The sequence below is a fragment of the Lepisosteus platostomus genome, chromosome 21 (genome assembly GCF_059453375.1).
Source record: "Lepisosteus platostomus isolate fLepPlt1 chromosome 21, fLepPlt1.hap1, whole genome shotgun sequence".
In the NCBI taxonomy this organism is placed as follows: domain Eukaryota; kingdom Metazoa; phylum Chordata; class Actinopteri; order Semionotiformes; family Lepisosteidae; genus Lepisosteus; species Lepisosteus platostomus.
The window spans coordinates 16,190,242-16,196,241 of record NC_142631.1 but is presented as its reverse complement, the minus strand read 5'-3'; positions in this window follow the sequence as shown (position 1 = coordinate 16,196,241).

Genomic DNA, 6,000 nt, shown 5'->3' with positions numbered 1-6,000 from the left:
AAAAGAAACAATTGTGATGACTTGTATTTTAAAAAAAAACATTGTCTTGTTACTCTTCTGTTCCTTCTGATAGGCTTAGGTTCAGAAGAAGTATAAATACATGTTACTATGTCCTATGGTGTTTCGATTTCTATTTGTGAAATTTCAAAAGGATGCATGAGCTTTTTTCAAGCTCAATATATTTTTCAAAACCTGAATGCTCATACTGAATATTTTCCTACTCGTCCTGGCAGATTTGCTTCAGCTCTCTGAAGGTGCTTGGGTATTGCTCATGGCCAGTGGTTTTTAAGTCTTTCCACAGATTCTCCATAGGACTCAATTCGGGATTTTGACTGGACCACAGAAAAATCGTATTCTTTATCCAATGTAGCTTCGGCCTGGTGCTTTGGAACATTGTCCTGCCAAAAGGTGAGTCTGTGTCCCAGGTATAAATCTGGAACAGGTTCTTTACGATCAGTCTTGGGAAGATTTCAAGGCCCCTCTAATGAGAAGTAAAACTGTAACACAACGCTACCACCATCATGTTTGACAGGAGGGATAGGGCCATATGAATGAGGCGGAAGACGCCATACCTTGATTTCACGTTTTGAATTATGTAGTGCATTCACTGGCTGAACATTTTGCTGACATGCTGCTACATGGCTGCTACATTCCAAAAAGTAATAGCGGACAACAAAAAGCTTCTGCACTTTGTGGCACTTCATGCTTTAGTAGTGACTCAAGGAAACTACCTTTTAAGAACTGATTGCGCACTATATATTTAAATCATGAATTAACAATAGTCACACCCAGAGTCCTAAGCTTTGGTAATGGAAGAACCGAGTCCTCTAGTCTTTACAAAGATATAACAAATAAGGGAGATAAGAAAACATAAATCCCAGATCTTTCCAGTAGATCATTGCAAGAGAAACGTGTAGTTCCATGTTTCAATACTGAAATAAGGAACGTTTGTGATGCACTAAAAAGACAGATGTCACATTTAGGGAAAATTTTTGTTCTCTGAAATCCTCTAAAATGTTTCCTTAGAGGGAACAAAATCACGACATATAATTTCAAAGAGCAGTCTGATCAACGTTCACAATGTAGCAATACGTTTTTTCCCATTACATGCTTCTAACAAATCTATCTGACACCATAATGAATATCCACACTGTCATTGTGTTAATAATCTGATGGAAAAAAATATTTTACTAATGCATTTTTAGATGAAAGAACAGAAAAGGGTTACATAAAACATTCACAGACAGTTGCAAATTACAAATCTTTGACTTAATGTCTTCTTTCAGGATTAAAGTAGCTTAATTGTTCTTCAAATGTACTGCACATATAAATTCGATATAAAATCACACGAGACATCATACAAACCTGAAATAAATGTCCACATTGGACTTTATTAAATGTATATTACAAATATTTATTGATATCAAACTCTCAAAGTAAGGGATAATAAACACTAGAAATACAGAATAAATGTGTCACATAGGGAAAATGACTTTCAGGAGTGTCCAAAAGAGCTTTTGCTGTTGATCTGGCTTCCTCGTAACTGAATTATAGAACTACAGAATGTGCAATATTTTCTCAGTTTCACATTTACACAGTTGCATTGCGCATATTGATGTTTGAGATCTTTCATTGCAAAGCTGGGAAAGCCGATAACCGTAGGCAAAATCTCCTTCAAACAGTCGACGTGTATTCTTAGAGATTTTGGTTTATGAGCACCACTCAAACCTAACTGGATTTGAGCTTACATACGAAAAATGTGTTATTCTTTCCATGGGAAATAGGGCAAATCCAGTTTTCTTAACAGCACAGAAATGTTTACTGTTGCCCTGGTAAATAAAACAAGCCTTTTTTTTCTCATGAAAACCTCAACTGTGGTTGGCATTTCTCCCAAAGACGAAATCATTAAAAAATATATGTTCATAGGGAGCATTCTCCTTTAAGTTAAAGCAATATGTGTTTAATTTACTCGTGGCACCAGCGTCAGCCAGTACAGCTGAATTTAATCAAAGAAGTCTAAAGAATGTCCTCTTAAAAACATATTGAAATAACTATGGCAAAATAAATAAAAAATGAAGTTTTACGGTCACTCGTGTTCTTTTGTAGTGTATATACTTTATGCATTTTACTTTTTGTTGTTCTGTAGAGAAAGACATAACAGACTTCATTGAAAGAAAGATCGAAGGAATTTATGAACGGGGATTATGTTGGTTTAATGATCATCACGATTAACCCTGCTGGAGTCTCTGAATGCTATGGTGGTAGTAAACACAAAGTAATATGTAAACCTGGTACCATTAAAGGCAGCCAGATTTAATTGCAGCTAGCTTTAATTCATTACTGTTGTATTGCAACCAGGAGAGACATTTTTCTTAAGAAAAGCATAAAATCCATTGGTCCAGAGCCTAAGACGGCATTTTCATTGCTTAACACGTTTTTGAAACAATGCATGGAGATCACCTGGTTACACTTAACTTCTCATTTACAGTTCTAAAACCTGAATGCTTCCATTGAACACTTTTCCTGATCGTGGTGGAATTGGTTTCTAAACGTGCTCCAAAGCTGGGACAGGTCGGACACTAGAAAATGAGTTACATTAGTCGTATTCCCCGCCGAGTATCTAGATAACCAGTGTTAATAGAGAACCAGAATCAAATGTGCAGTGGGACGTAGGTCATCCGTATCAGCTATTCATGGGGCACTTAACCTGGCTCTAATCCCACTTGGCCCTAGGATTAGAGGGTGGTTCTGCCCTCCGAAGCCCCTGCCCTGATATTGGCCATTGGGAATGAAATGCAGGGACGGGGGCGAGGCCTCAAGAGGACCGTTTGTAAACTCTCCTGGGAGGTGCGGGGCGAGATATTAAGGGGTGCGATGGGATGTTCAAGGTTCAAGGCGGCTGTGTGACTGGGGGGTGCTGGCTCCCCTCGTCAAAAGGAGATGAATCCAGCAGGTTGGGTGTGGAGTAGTCTGACGCGAGAAGGAACTTATCAGCCCGTTGGGATAAAGTGGGTTTGGCGGGAATGCCGCGGAGGAGGCGACGGAGAGACGCGACGAGAAAGGAGCCAAAACGCGGGAAGCTGGAATGAGGAGGAACCGGCAGAATCGGAGTCTCGTACGTAAACCCTGCAGTGCTGGTTCATGGATTGTTCTCCCTCCCACCTCCCTCCCAAAGAGCGCCACCAGTTACTCCCAGTACTGAATTACCCACGACGGCAGATCGTGCACAGAAAGGTGACGGTTTGAAAAGCTGTAAAAAAAAAATATCGACTAAAACCTGGTGACTGACTGATGGTGGTTGGGTATTTTTCAGAAAGGACCGAACGACCGCAACTCTTCGGTGACATCGCTGGAAGCCATCGCTCAGGCAGTCTTTGTTCTCACTTGACTGGCACCACAGGTGCGCCCCTAAATATTTTGGAGGTGAACATGACGCGAATTGCCAATTTCGGTCTTCTTCTAATCTTTTTTCTGTTCTACGTGGTTAATGTATGGACTCTCAGGCATTAAAGGAAGAGCTGAGAGATTTGCTTGCCTGTTTCTTTTCCCTTCAGAGACCGTGGGGAAACGAAAAGAAGCATTCTGAGAAGTACAGCATAGACAGTAAGTATTTTGCATTATTAAAACCGAAAAACTATTGTCATGATCCACTTGGAAAATAATTTTGATTTTTATATTCTCCATTGATACCTCGGCATATGTTTCACATTTGTATATATCATGAGATGCAAATAAATGGAAGAAAAAATGGATTAGAGATAAATGGGTGTTTTGCGTTTTGAGGGCTGGGGTTTTTATAGAAACTGTAGGCTCAGTAATAAAGGCTACACTAAGGCATAATTGGTGCAATAAAGTTGTATTTGGATTCTATATTTCCTGTATTTACTGGATATACGAAAAGTTAAATAATTTAATAGTTTTGTCTTTTTTTAAAAAGAACCATTTAGTGTGATCAGATTATTAGTGTCCTAAAGTAATAAAGGTATGTATAGTAAAAGACATTAAGAGTCTTGATTAATTTCCTAACTTTCAAAAATTTAAAAAATAAAACTAAATGCGATATATTTTTTCAGCTACACGTCAGTCATTGACAAGGTAGATAAAAGATGCCATACACCCAGCTTTACTGTAAACTGTAAATAAGATCACTCTCATCTCATCAGATACTGTGTTATCTACTTAGCACAGCATTAAGCAAAGAAACCATATGGTATGAACAGTATTGGCATTTCATTTTCTTCCTTCGGTACACAGATTGCTGTATCTGCCAGTTGAAATCCTTTGTTTGCAGCAAGTGTATTTTTAAAATGAGAGCCACATGTGGCATTTGAATTTATACCAACTGAAAGCCAAAATCAGCTCTCATGAACAAAAAAAAAAACAGTACAAGCCAGACAAGCCGACATGTTTAAAATATCAAGGAGCTCACAAAAATAGAAAACTGCAGCCAAATTTTCAACCGCTGTAATGTGGTAACTTGTGGGCACGACATTTTATATTTTATAAAGAATAAAATTCTCAGCTTACTTTTGTGAAGGGGCAGACAGGGATCTCTGAGGGTTCCAGAGCACTTCTGATGGCTCCATTAATACTTAGATTTGACATGAATATATATGAGCTGCAACCACTTACACACAAATCTCCACAACTGACTTAATTATTGGAAGAACACAAGAAAGGTAACAAATAAGAAGAGACAGTTTGGCTTTCTGTAAGCTTATTGATCCAAGAACCTCAAGAAATCCTAAAGAATTAACATCCACACCGTAGTTCAATATCTGGTCTGTTGGTTTACAGTGCTGCATAATCTCATCTCTTCTCAAAGCGAATAGATTTTCTCTTGTAGGACTTTTTGCATGTAGATTGGACTTTGCTATCTATAGTATATAGAATAGTATGTTTCAACATCCAGTGCACTCCAGTTTTGTTCATTATCCAGATAAAATGGAAACAAGAAATCATGAAATAAAATGGATTATGGATTAATCAATATGAGATATGGCTTGGATAATGTGTCCTGCTTATAAAAATCTAAAAACATTATTTTGTACGGAGCAAAGTCATATCTGCCATAAATAATAATTAGAGAAAACTATAGGGTCAAGTTGGGAGATGGCTATAAAATAAAGGATAAAAAAGCTGAATCTACCGCGTTCCTACTTTAGTGTCCAATATTAAGATTTAAACCTAGTGGCATAGTGGCCTTCCAGCCAGAAACAGGATACAAGTGTATCTTATCAGCATGGGCTGTGAAACAAGTAGATCAGGATGAAGCCATAAATCTAAAGACAACAGTGGGAGATCTCAGCCTTAACTAGCGTCTTCAGGAAACCAACTGCACGTTTGAAGTCGCATGCGTGAATGTGGCGATAGCTTGCCAGGAATAAAATTCTCCTCAGGGATGAACCACAAAAAGGGAAAATATACTGGGGTGGTGACAACTGGAACCATATCTTATGGTCAGAAAAAATGAAAATGGAGTTTTTCAGACATGCTTATCAGGGTTATGTTTTGCATAAGATAGGTAAAGCTCCTGAACACATAACAACATTATGGTATTTACCACTGTGAACTTTTTTGGAGGAACTATTATTTTGGGGGACTGTCTTAAATCTAAAGGGCTGTGGCCCTTGTTAAAACAGGGGAAACGCTTAGCCAATTTCCAGCATGACAATTTGTGTCCTAAAGTCTTAAAAGTATTGAAAGCTGAAGAACAAACTTTTTTTCCCCAGCATTGCAGGGATTAAGATACACATGACGGAACTATAAATGTGTCTACATGTAAAAATTGTTATCTCTGAGAATGGTGTAAAGGAAACCTGCCTAGTAAAAACATTACGACTCTTGATTGACTTATCAACTTTCAACAGGTTTTGAAAAATAAAAATACACGCTATATTGAAAAGCATCCGTCTAATTAGCAAAGTGGTGAACTGCACACAAAACAGAGATCCTTGACTGTCCATCTCGATCTCCAGGCCTCAATCCAATTGAACATGT